At 36.4% G+C, this 13,827-nt stretch overlaps 1 long non-coding RNA gene across 1 annotated transcript; it reads right to left on the bottom strand.

Moving 5' to 3' along the window:
- Positions 1-943: 943 nt before the first annotated feature.
- Positions 944-12,788, bottom strand: LOC308640084. The gene is made up of 3 exons (XR_014020169.1): positions 12,685-12,788; positions 1,230-1,344; positions 944-1,074 (listed from the first exon to the last, which is right to left on the bottom strand). It is a non-coding gene; the product is annotated as an uncharacterized lncRNA (long non-coding RNA).
- Between the last annotated feature and the right edge of the window lie 1,039 nt (positions 12,789-13,827).

Raw genomic sequence — 13,827 nt, 5'->3', positions numbered from 1 at the left:
TAACGACAATCCTGGTAACATAATGCTTGGTTATTTTCCAAAATTCTTTTTATTCTCATCCACTTTAATTGCTACTTAAAGTTACTTATAATTTTAGGCAAAATTTAATTCAGAAATTTTGTGTATCATCAAGATTTATGCTGATCTACACAGATTACTTGTAGTATCATGAAAGGCACTAAACATTTGCATTTTTAAGGAACAAAGCTGAAGACTAATACATAGTACAGCTGGCAAAATCCATGAGTTATCTACTTCTAGCAATAATTTATCCATTCTAGCAATGAGTTGACCTAATCAGCCTTTCAAAAATTCCAGTGGGAACATGATTTTTATAGTATATATAGAGAAAACTATTTAACTTCCAATTTCTAAATTCAAACAATTAATCCCATTTGAAAGAGAGTCATAATATATTATGTAGTCCATATTCTTGTATATCAGTAGAAAACATCATGAAATCTTTATCACACTATATTAAAAAAGAGGAGTTGTAACCTCATTTATAGAGGCAAAGTAGGTGATTGGAGTAAGTGCTGCAGTTGCCAGAAGCAAACTGAAGAACATGTGTGCCCAGCATGTGAGAGGCAAACCCTGCACACCACACCACACAGTACTATGGCTCAAGGGGACCGCATCAGGTTCCTTCACAGAAGCTGGAAGTTCAGATTTCTGCATGAGTCTCTTGAATTCTAAGTGTGGATTCAACTGATGGAGGCAAACTAAATACACACATGAGCTACAAAAGAAGGAGGAAGAATACGCGGAGAACTTCCAACATTTGCTAGTATTTTAATAAAAAGAAAATTTGCTTATAATCAGTATTTTTTAACATGCATTACTGTTAATTTTAAGAAAAATTTTAAATATTTTGAAAATAATAGTGATTGATATATATACCATGTTTTTGGCTTCAATATCTGCGTTGGATGAAAGCAGTTTTGTTGCTATTAATGTGTTCCTATAAAAGATAACATAGTGGAGCGGAGTTTCACCCTTGTTGTTGTGAACATTTGGATTGGCACCATGTTCTAGAAGAATAATTGCACATTCCTCTTCCTCATATTGTAGGGCCTGTTGGTTTTAACCAAGAAATAGATTGTAAATTTTGGAAATCCAAGAAAAATATTTCACGTTTTACCCATTAGTTATAACTAAATGGCATTAACCATTTTTTCTTCTAAGCATTTCATCAAATTCATTTCCTGCAAAACCACTGGTATATCTACCTTCATCAATGGTGTGTTGCCATCACTGTCACACAAATCGACATTACATTTCCTCTTCACTAGAAGAGCCACCACTGCTGGATTACCATAGGCACAGGCATAATGTAGAGGGGTTCTGTGCAAGTAAGAAGCTTTATTAGGAATTCATAAGGTACCTTTTGAAATACACAACTATTTATGCAATTATAAACATTAAGTAGCTCATAATTCCTCTATTTTCTTATGAAGAAGGTACAATATTTAGTAGCTGTCATTACTTATTTTATTAATGAATGATCAGCCTATGCCACTGACATTTTCTTCTTATTTCTTGTTTCTGATACTGCTGGGGATTGCACCCTGGGTTACTCAACTAATGAGTCATATCCTAAGCACATTTTTATTATATAAACAATTTTGATGCAGGGTCTCACTAAATTGCCCACTGTGGTCTTAAACTTCCAATGCTCTTGCCTCAGCATCCTAAGTCACTGGAATCATGGGTATGTGCAACTGTGCCTGGTTCCATTGATTTTACTTATTTTTGGTTGCTTTGTTTTCATATTGCTGGGGATAGAACCCAGGCCTGAAGCATTCTAGGTAAGGAAGGGCTCTACCACAGAACCACATCCCCAGAGCAGAGCAGCCCACATGCCTAGAAAGAAGATGGACTTGAGATTTAGCTCATCTTCAGTATGAATTCTACTTTAGACTCTGTGATGTACTAGTTATCCCACAGTCTTACTCTCCCTCAATTTCCTAAAAAAGTAAGGATTAAAATGAGTATCTCCCTGAATACTACCAGGATGCTTAATGGAGAATCTATGTAAAACATCTGAAGATTTTGTAGCACCAGCAACAGCTCCATAATTGGTAGCTATTGTAATCAATATTATTGCTTTTTATCAACTAAGAGTATTTCAATTAATAAGTTAGTAGTATTGTAGTGATTTTTAAAAATATATTTTAAAAACTATGTATTTCAATGAGTCTAAGATGATTTTTTTTCTTATCATTTTAACAACACTGACAATGGAATCCCACTAATAATTCAGGCTGCATTACAACTATAATTGGCAGCATTTAATTTTTTCTTCATAAACAAAATAAAGAACCATCATAATTCATGGTGCCTTACCTTAAGTGAAATGTGAGACAAACAATAGATTTATGGCAGTTCTCATGACATGGATGGCATTTAAATTCAGTTTTAAAAGTATGATAGGTAAAGTAGGCTGAATAATAACAGTAAAAGGCCAAACCGAAAGCAAACTTAATGCCAAAGGAAAAAGAACCCAAATGAATTAGTATGGTTAAACTAATTCAGTATTTATATATATATGGGATTTATATATGAATCAGGTGTTTTCAATGTTCAGTATTTAATACTGTCTTAATTTTTCACAAGGGACGTTTACAATTTCTTACCTCCATGAATGCATGATTGAAAAGGAGGAAGAACCGTTTCATTTGAAATTGAGTCCTATCACGTCAGTTTGAATTAACTGGTCACATCTAGAAAGTTTTTATGTAAGAGTTGTCTGAGATAGTAGAATATGTCAAATACAAAATAAGTAGCTGTGCAGTTCTTGCGCATTAAAAACATTCATTTTATGAGTACAAATGAATAGAATTAAAGAATAATTCTTTAATGCTTTACTTTATAAAAGCTTCACTTAAAAATACTAAAGTTGAGAAGTTTCGTATTTTTATGTGAAACTTTTATAAAGTAATGCAATATTTTTTCAGGAGTAATAATCTTTTATACTTGCTCTCTTCTATTCTCACCAAAACAAAATTATTAACCTATAATTGCATATGTAAAATAAAACATACATATATAAGAAATGTATGTATAGTAATATCTACAATAGATGAAATGCACTATAGGACATCTATATAGAAATGTACTAGAAGAAAACATAAATGCTTTCTTCATGTTGGCAAAGGCGTTCCAAGAAATAATGAATTTGAAAGAAGACTTCTTTTTTTCCTACCTCTCTTTTTAAAATTTATTATGTTGATGATGATGACAATGTTATTGTTGTTTTGCTGGGGATTGCACCCTTACCCTTTGCTTTGACATGCAAGAAGTGCTCTAACATTGAGCTACATTTCCAACCTTGGAATTCTAATTTAATCAGATAAAATACTCTAATTTTACAGATGCTCAAGTGACAGTGACATATGAACACAGAAAAAAATATTTATGTCCTTGGCAACAGAAGGAATTTAAGTCTAACAAATGAAATAAATTTCGCAGCTACAGTATTTTGAAGATGAAGAGTAGTGGTATTGGGCTGTTGATTATGGCTTGAGCTGTTTATTGCTCCTCAAATAGATGATTTAATGATAACTGCTGTGCCACATTTAAAACTGTGCATGCCACTACCTACCAATTCCATTTTACTCTCCCTTCCAGATATTTGAGTATTCTTTTTATCCTGTTCCAGTCACTTATCTTTTGGCCATTGGCAAACAAGTAATTTGTGAAAGTTAATAATGTATTTTGATACACAGAATGGCAAGTCTTTGTTCATTGCAAACATTTTCTTAGTGTCATCATGACCCTAAATGACTGCGTGTGGAACTAAAAAAATGTACAGATATTTTTATTTGTTTTTTGTGAAATTGATAACCACAGAGAGAGCTCACATTTGGGGTCAATGAGTATTCTAATGCACAAACCACAAGCAGGGCCTACCTTTGATACTCTTAGTCCCTTCAGAACAGAGTAGGGCAAGCTACAGTAGGGCACCAGCAGGCAGCACTGTACAGACTAGGCACCCTTTGTGTGCTACTCCCTTGGCCCTGGTGACTGAGAGCTTGCACTGCCTGGATGCTCTCAACCAATGCTCTACTCTTCATGCTTGTATAGATACACAGTAATGGATAACTACAGGAAAGGCTACTGGAACAGTGGAATCAGCAATTTTGGAATTTTGTGTGAGAAGCTTTTGGCAGATGCTTTTCTACTTTAGTCTAAAGTGATAACAAAATTGAAAAAGCATGTTGTGTCTGGTGTTCTGGAAAGTGTGAAAGCTGCCAGTGAACTCTAGTGTCCTCTGTGGAAAGGTAGCTAAAGGTAGTTAACTTCACTAACTGAAGTTAATGAAGTATTTGCAGAAAATTCAGGGCTTGTCAACACTGTTGTTATGAAAATGGTTGGATGATCAAGATGACACCAAGTTATCCTAATAATTTCATAAATTAGTGAGTGAAGCATGTGAGAAATAAGTAATATCTTATTTTTAGAGGTGGAAGACACACCCCTAAATATACTAGTGTGAAAGAATTTTAAAAATATAAAAAAGAAGAAAGAACATGGAGCCATCTTCCCAATTCAGAGTTCTTGTGAGGCTCTTGGGACACAACAGGTAATAGATTACATCTGAAAATTTTTCAATGCTTTTGAAAATGTGTACATTAAAAGCTGTTGTGTGTATTTTTTTTTTAAATCAGTGACCTTATAGGGAAATTTTAAGTGTCTGGGAAACCAGTTAAAAATTTGGTTTTGTTTAGCTGCCCATTAGAAGTCCTGGGTACTGAACTTCCAAGGTGTGCAGGTCCTGGATATTGAGGACTCCACAGGATATTAAAGTCAAATATTCTGGTGAAAGGAGAACTGGTATCCTTTCTGCTCTGCTCCCATTGGCACAGCCTGGATGGTGCCGGCTTCAATTCCATCAGCCCATTGGTCCCTTACCCCTCAGTCCCTGGCCTCCCAGACCCTATTACCTATTTTTATGATCGGTGCCATCAACAGGACATCCACGTCCCAGATAACGCTTAATTCTTCCCAGTTCACAATTTTTGGCAGCCTGGTGGATCTTCCCAAGAGGGTTATATCCGAAAAACTTGATTCCCAGGCTTATATAAACAAATTTTCTCCAGGCTCCATCCATCCTAAAGACAATTAGGTAACAACCTCTCTCAAGTGGCCTACCAAAGCAGGTCTGCCATTACCTATCTGCCAACCAACTGGCAAGATAGTCGTTGCCAGGTGACACTGATAAACACAAATGCGCATTCCACAATCTGCATGGCCCTAGCTGATTGGCTCCTGGAAGGTCCGCCCCCTGTACTGTGATCAGCGCCTGGCTATTCTGTACAGACCCCACCAAGAACCAGGTGGGACTCCTCTGAGACCCCCCCAAGACCCATACAGTGAGTGAGATGCCCCACCAGAATCAGGTGGGCCTCAATGGCGGGCAGGTGAGAACCCCCCACACCCAGACCTGGGTGGGCAGGACTCATCCTCTCTGCCATTGCACAGCTGCCTATGTCCACAGCAGGAAACAAATACTGCACTCTTCCTATTACTTTATTCAGTAAATAGCAGAAAAGGAGATCCCTGACTTAAGATGTCCATTAAAAAAATCTGGAAAAATTCAGGAATGCATTTAATTTAAAGCAACAGATTAGAAGAAAACAACAGAATAACTGCACCAAAAGCAATTTTAGTGTCACTCTGCTGCATCATCCACTCCCTGACATAGCTCTGCTCAACACAAAGAGGGAGTAAACAGCCCACCAGTTCCACTCAAAAGCAAAAGGAGAATAGTGTAACAACCATCACCCTAGGCTTTCCAGTGTAGTACCAAAATGTTCTGATTTGATTTCTCCCGACCCAGATTACTGAGCAGAGAAGAAGAGATGAGCTATTTGGAGATGACCTGAAACAAAGAAGAAGTGGTGCAACACATGGATCAACTTGCAGCCGAAGAAATCATGGTCCCCAGTGGCTACTGTGACCAGAACCCCCACAACCTCTGCACTGTCTCCTTCTGTAAACAACTCTAGCCTTCATTTCTGGCGTTCCCTCAGGGTTTGCCATTACATACTTCAGGTGCTTTCTCCAAACAGACTGCAGTAGGTTTTGCCACTGAGGAAACCAACAGCCACAGAGGAACCCTGCATCTTTCTCTACTGCAAAAAGCCTCAAAGGTGTTTGCATTCACAGTCTCCAAGCACCTGTACCACTACCTCTAGATTCTGCCTACCCAAGGTAACCTCAGCTAGAGTTGCCACAAATCCAGACTCAAGGTCACCAAACAGCCTTTTCCTGTGCAAAAGAACATGAAGGCTGCAGCCCATACTGGAGGCACAATCCCATGAGATGGGTGTACACCTGCAGCCATATCCATGCACACTGCCAGATGTTGGACTGGCAGTTGCACATGCACAATACCACTTCCAACACCTGCCACGAGCCACTGCTCGCCATATTTAGCAGCCTCTGAAGTTACATACACATGTGTCACCAGCTCTGTTTCATGGTGTTATTAACATATGTAAGCACCCAGAGTCCCATTAACCATCCCCACCACCATGTAGCTTTGCCTGAAGAGAGTTAGTTGTTCTGTGCCACTGCACACGTTTCTCCTCAGTTCCACTCACAAAAAAATAGTGCATGTTTACAGCCATCCTCAACACCTCCATGTCCCTGCCACCATACTTCAATTCACAGGTGAGGTTTCTAGCTTTATGCATCCATGATCAGGCCCCAGATCTGTAGATACACAGCAGCCAGGCAAAGCTCTACTTCTGGTCCTTCCCTGAAGCCCTATGTGTCTACAATCAGATCTGATCTTACAGTCCTGTGCTTTAACAAACTAGGTCCCACCTCATAGGCACTCCTTGCCAGCCCTGGCTTCTGTCCTTGGTCGTAGCTTTTCCTTACTACTTCTCTGCCCACAGGTAGCCTGTCTACATTGCACATGCCTGCAGCTGACACTGCACCAAAGTGTGCACAATGCCTGGCCCATATCTTTCACCTTTTCTAGTCTTCTCTGCATGGATCTAGAGGCACTATCTATGACCCAGCTAGTCCTCATAGCAACTCTAGATTTCCCATAGCTCTAGCCACCAATGACCATGAAGGTTCTCATGTTACCAACAGTTGTGCCTGCTAAAAGAGAAGCAATGCATCCTTCAACCTCAGATAACAAAGATGTTGCTCCATGCCACTAGACCAGTGCTATACTAGGTCAGCTTGTCCTCCCGTACTGCTCTGCAGGAAAAAGCTTTTCCATCCTCAAATAAGTCCTTAAGTCTGGAAGAAGTAATGGTTTCTTCAAATGTGCATGCACCTTTTCAAGCTACTAGGGTCAAGAAGAATCAGAGAAACGTGGTAACACAAGGAACACAAAAAGTCTTCATTAAATGAATGGTCCAACAAAATTAGAGACCTTGATATAATGAAAATGGGAGAACAACATAACAGTTGGGTTAAAACAAAATCGGTTCAATGAAGAAAGTTTATACCAGGAGCCAACCCATGACACCCACCCTGATTCAGGCACAGATGACTTCCTATTCCTCTTAGAATAAAGTTCAAAATACTCACCATGGTCCACAGTCCCCATGACCAGGCAATGATCTCCGTAATCCTTTTGTACCCTCCCTTGATCTCGCTCCCTCCCCTCAGGGCCTGTGGCATTATTTCATATCCCTGCACTTAATCCAATGCCTCTGGTAGCACCTTGCTCCCACTTTTCCTGCCATCACAGGATAATGAAGCCCTCACTCAGAAGCAAGCCAGTCTTGGAACCGTGAACACTGAATGCCTAGTTTGTGTCCTTTACAGGGCCTTCTTCATTGTAAATATTGTACTTAATTTGTTTTACCCCTAAATATTAACTGAAATGAAGGAGACCAGACATACTATCTTGGACACTGTTCTAACCTACATAACTGACTTGCACTTTATCTTCCAGGACTCAGTCAAATTTGTAAAATGAGTGAATAGATGCATGGAGACACTCATGGACTCTCTGCTTCTCTAGGCTTTCAGGTCAGGACCTCCACATATGGCCCACATCAGCCAGTATCCCTCAATCTCTCTTGATAAGCTTTTTCATTGGCAAAAATAATTTTGGCAAGTCATTTTTTTAAAGAGATAAGCACCATACTCAGGTTCTCATACATGCTAAAGCCCTCTACCACTAAGCCATATACCCAACACCTGGGTCAATGCTTTTAAACAAAACAAGATTCCTATAAAATGGTCTAGTGTTGGGGGGCTGGTTGAGGTGACAATTGGAGGGAGCCATATATGGAACACAGAGTTTTTGTGGCAGATGAAAGGCCTTGTGAGGACCACACTGCATACTCTTTGCACTGCTGAGGTTTGGGGAAACCTTTCTGTACCATGCCCACCCAAAAAGAAAACTTGCCAGCCTAGATTCTTCAGAACTAAATGGAAAACATTAATCAGATAGACTGAACAGACATCTATGGACTATTTAATCCATAAACAATAAATTCATTTGCTTCTCCATGAAACAATGACCATTCTTTGAAATAGTTCATATTGTCAGGCGTGGTGGAGCACACCTGTAATCCCAGCAGCTCAGAAATCTAAGACAGAAGGATTGCAAGTTCAAAGCCAGCCTCAGCAAACAAAAGGTGCTAAGCAATTCAGTGAGATCCTGTATCTAAATAAGGCTGGAGATGTGGCTCAATTGTCAAGTGCCTCTGAGTTCAATCCCTTGAACCAAAAAAAAAAAAATCATATTTTTGAGTACAAGGTAAATACAAGAAATAGAGATAACTTCTTGAACCCTATAAGATCATAAATGAAAGAAATAAAAAGTTAATGACAAAAAACAAACCTTTTAATGCCTGGAGGTTAAAATATACAACTCTGGATTAGGATTGGAAAACAGATACAATCAGGGGAGAAAAATTTCAGAAATAAATGGGAACAGGGATAGAATATGTCAAAATTCATTGGGTTATTAGCACCCATAAATAATTTATGTACCTATATATCAATGGCAAATGAACTGAAAGAGAAATTAGAAAAATATCCCATTCAAAATAGCCTCAGAAAACAATATAATACTTTGGAATATATATAAGAAAAGGTATGAAATAGTTCTACAATGAAAACTACAGAATACTGAAGAAAGAAATTAAAGACCTTTGAAGATGGACAGATCTCCCAGGCCCTAATTCTGCCTATCTTAGGCAGAATTAATATTGTCAAATTAACCATACTACCCAAAGTGCTTTGCAGATTCAATGCAATTCCTATAAAAATACCAATGAGTTCCTTTGTAGAAATAGAAAAATCACCCATAAAACTCATTTGGAAATATTAGAGAATCAGAATAGGCAAAGCAGTCATTAGCAAGAAAAGTGATGCAGGAGGCATTACAATCAGTACCAGAACCATGGTAAAGAAGAGAAGACACAGAGAAAAACCCACATAAGTACAGTTATCTAATATTATAAAACAGCACCAAAAACAAACACTGAAGAAAAGATAGCATTTTCAACAAATGGTGCTGGGAAAACTTGAAATACACATGTAGCAAAATGAAATTAAACCCCTACTTCTCACCCTGCACACAACTCAAAGTGGATCAAGGACTTAGGCATTAGAACATAGAGACCCTGCAACTAACTGAAGAAAAAGTAGGAATGTAAGCTTAGGAACTTACTTTCTTAACAACACCAGTACAGCACAAGAAGTAAAATCAACAATCAATAAATGGGATGGAATCAAAGAAGCAGCCTTTAAAATTCTTCTCAGCTCAAGCAACAATAATATGAAGAGAAAGCCTACTGAACAGGAGAAAATCTTTACCACCTGCACCTCAGTTTCAGCATTAATTTCCAGGATACATGAAGAACTCAAAAACATTATACTACTACTAATAATAATATTAATAATAACAACAACAATAACAGCCACCCAATCAATAAATGGACTAAGGATCTGAAAATACCATCAACAAATATATGAAAAAATGTTCATCTTTAGTAATTATAAAAATGCAAGTCAAATCTACACTGAGATTTCATCTCACTTCAGTCAGAATGGCAATTATCAGGAATTCAAGCACCAATAAATGTTGGGGGGATGTAGGAAAAAAGGTTCATTCATACCTTGCTGGTGGGAAGGCAAATTTTCAATTTATCATTATGAAAAGCAGCATGGAGATTCCTCAGAAAACTTGGAATTGACCCAGTTGTCCCACTTCTCAGTTCATACCCAAAGGATTGAAAGTCAGAATACTACAGTGATGCAGCCACGTCAATGTTATAGCTAAACTATGAAACCTGTCTAAGTGCCTTTCAACAGATGAATGAATAAAGAAAATGTGGTATACATACACAACCAGATATTACTCAGCCTTAAATAAGAATGAAATTATGGAATTTGGTGATAAATGAATAGAACTGGAGAATATCATGCTTAACAAAATTAACTAATCCCAAAGAACCAAAGGCTGAATGTTTTCACTGAATTTCAGATGCTAATTGACAATAAGGGTTGGGGTTCCTAGGGACGAACAGAGATACTGTGGATAAGGCACAGGGGAGTGAAGGAAGGGGGAAAGGAATGGAGGTAGGAAGAATAGCAGAATGGATCTGACATAATTACCCTATGTGCATATATGACTACATGATCACTGAGTCTGCGTCATATACAACCAGAAGAATGAGAAGTTATGCTCCATTTATGTATGATGTGTCAAAGAGCATTCCACTGCCATGTACAACTAAATGGAATGAATAAAAAATGTTTTTAGGTGCTCAGAAAAAAAGAAACATATCAAATAACTGTAAAAGATTAAAAGGTGTATCAAAGATGAAATCAGAATTAGAAATCACCTGATCCAATCCACCTATTTCATTAATGAAAAACCTTATTACAATACTAACATATCCCCAACCAGAAAAAATGAGAAAGTCAAATAATTATCAAAATTATACTACATACAGAATTATAGTTCACATGTGAAAAACACTGTGATACATACAAGAAGAATAAAATTTTATAAGATGAAGGCAATCCTCATATTGCAGACATTTTCTGGCTTAAAATTGGCACCCACGCTTCTCAAGGAAAAAAGATGATGGACATGGAGTCAAACTAATGGAGTTCCCTCCACAGCCATCTGTTTCCTTCTCTGGCTTAGTATCCTTCATCCTTACTGCAAGTTATACTATTCCACCACAAGGATGAAAGATCACCCAAAGGATCATGGCAGGCACACATGAGGAACAACAAAATTGGAGGCGAACAAGAAAGGAGGGCTGTGCTACTACTATCATCAATATGATGGACTAACACTAGCTTCCCTGTGTGCCTAATGCTAGGAATTCAAAAAGAAGTGAGATAATATGAAACTTTACTCAGCCATAAAATAAATGAAATTATGTCATCTGCAGGAAAATGGGTGGAGACCATAATATTAAACAAAATAAGTCAAACTTAGAAGATCAAAGATCATATGCTTTCTCTCATATGTGCAAGCTAGAATGGAAAAAGAAATAGAAAGGTGTTGGGGATGATCTCAGGAAAATCAAAGGGAGATAATTAAAGAAAAAGACCAAGGGTTGTGACGTAGGCAGGGAGGGAAGAAGTGCTGGGAAGCAATATTGGCCAAATTATATTGTTAAATTTTGTGCATGTATAAATATATAACACAAATTCTTGTTATGTACAATTATAATGCACAAATTTTAAAAATGTTGAAAAAAAAATAATAGCCAGTATGAACTGATTGTTTCAGCTTAAAAATCTACAAATATCTATAATCATTTAATGATGCTCTGTCTCTTGGAAGCCCTATTACATACGTACACATGTATGTGTAAGTTTTTCTGCATATTTATATTACTGTGCTAAACATAGACATAGATAGATAGATAGATAGATAGATAGATTATGACACTCAAGACTTACAAAAGAACTCAACCTATTCATAAGCAGGGTGAGCCCCTGACCTTCTAAATGTGGACCCACTTAACTAAAGACAACATGATTTATGCTCTTTATATAATGGCTCGTGGTTTTCTAACTTTAGTGCTTTTTGTTTGGGTCCTTTATTTATTTTAACCCCAATTTGATATCCCTACAGATATATTCATGTTCTAAAACAGAACGGGATAGACAACCTGTCCAATATTAAAAGTAAATATATTAAATACCAAATAAAAATGCTATTATATATTTTCCAGCATCCAAAGTACTGCTAAATGCGAAAATAGGTTCCAAGGAAAAACTTTCTGAATAACAAAGAATAAGAATCAAAAAATAGAAAACTATAAAAGTAACCTTACCCATATACCTTATAAAGGCAACATAAAATGACTTACTTACATATCATAATATAGAAGTTATGGTAGCTTATAGTTATAGGTATTTAATTATATGAGCATTTACTCCCTGCTGAAGAGCATTTATGGTTCAAGGACAGATCTTCTGTTTCTACACTAATATCAATCATTCTTCCAACCATAGGAAAGTTCATTACTGAATTCTCATTCTGTGTCATATGGTCAAGTACTAATGAGAGACAAGGGAATGCCATTCAACTGTAATTGAGATGCTCATATAGTTTTAAGAATTTCATTAAATTCATGTCACTCTACTACAATCATTTTTAAAAGAATGGTTTATAAGTATGAAGAAGGAGTGATTCAAAATCTTATTACATCTACAATAGAAACATACCTTGATGTTTTTGATTCAGATACATGGTCAAATGTTTATATTTTCCATTGGGTAGAGTTATTTAATTTTCCATACAAATCCACAAAACATTTGCTTACTGTACCCTGTCAGAAAATAGATTTAGAGATAAAAGTATCTGTTATTTAAAAACTGTGTAGTGAATATGGCTCTCAAAATAACAGTGGAAAACATACTTATGATTTGTCTTGAGAAAAATATCACTTAATATTAAAACAACAGTTGCAAGATAATAATTGGAACAGCTCAGTGAAATTTCCCACAGGTGGTTAACAAGTCACAATATATAAACACCAATATAGCTGAGAAGGATATGAGTTGGTTCCAAAATGCATTTATAACTTGAAGCTTTTAATTTAAATTTTCCTTCTCTTCAAATCAAGTAGCCCAGCCTGAAGAACTCTCCAAATCATTTGAGATAAGCTTATGTATATTAAATAAGAATATATCCTGGAGGAGCTAATGGATCAAATTTATAGTCTCAATCATTTTTTTTCCAATTTGACTTTGAAGAGAAACTCAACATTGAAGCAAAAGCAGTATAAATGAAAATGTAAACCTTAATATATAAAATTGAGATACATTAAGTTCCACTTCAAAATAGCCTTAAAACCTGGAAAAGAATAAACTGAAATAAAAAACAAAAGTTCAAAATTTTGATTAAAAAGTATCTCCTTCCCTGTTAATAATTATATATTAATATGACTCATATACCATACAACAATTTTAAGAAGGAAAGTTTATTTTTGCTTACATTTTAAAAACCTTCAGTACATGGTTGGCAAACACCACTGCTTTGGGTTCAAGGTCAAATAGAAAATCTTGGGCAAAGTTGGAGAAGAACATAGAGATTCAGGCTAATGGCGTCAACCTTTTTGATAAAATAACACTAAAAAAAATTTCAAACATTAAAAATAAGATAGACATATACATACACTATACATATAGAATCCCAAAGAAAAAACATTAAGATAAAAAGCAGCTCTGCAAGACATATTATAATCAAAGGATCTAACAATGGAAATAAAGAAAAATAGTAAAAGATACACATGAAAAACATTAGGTCACATTTATATAAAATTGTATTTGTTTGTATAAATTTAATTATATTTATGTTTATAAGCT

This window comes from Spermophilus citellus (genome assembly GCF_964194105.1).
Source record: "Spermophilus citellus genome assembly, contig: SCAFFOLD_347, whole genome shotgun sequence".
Lineage (NCBI taxonomy): Eukaryota > Metazoa > Chordata > Mammalia > Rodentia > Sciuridae > Spermophilus > Spermophilus citellus.
The sequence above is the reverse complement of the archived record's forward strand: the minus strand, read 5'-3'. Positions and strand labels throughout refer to the sequence as shown.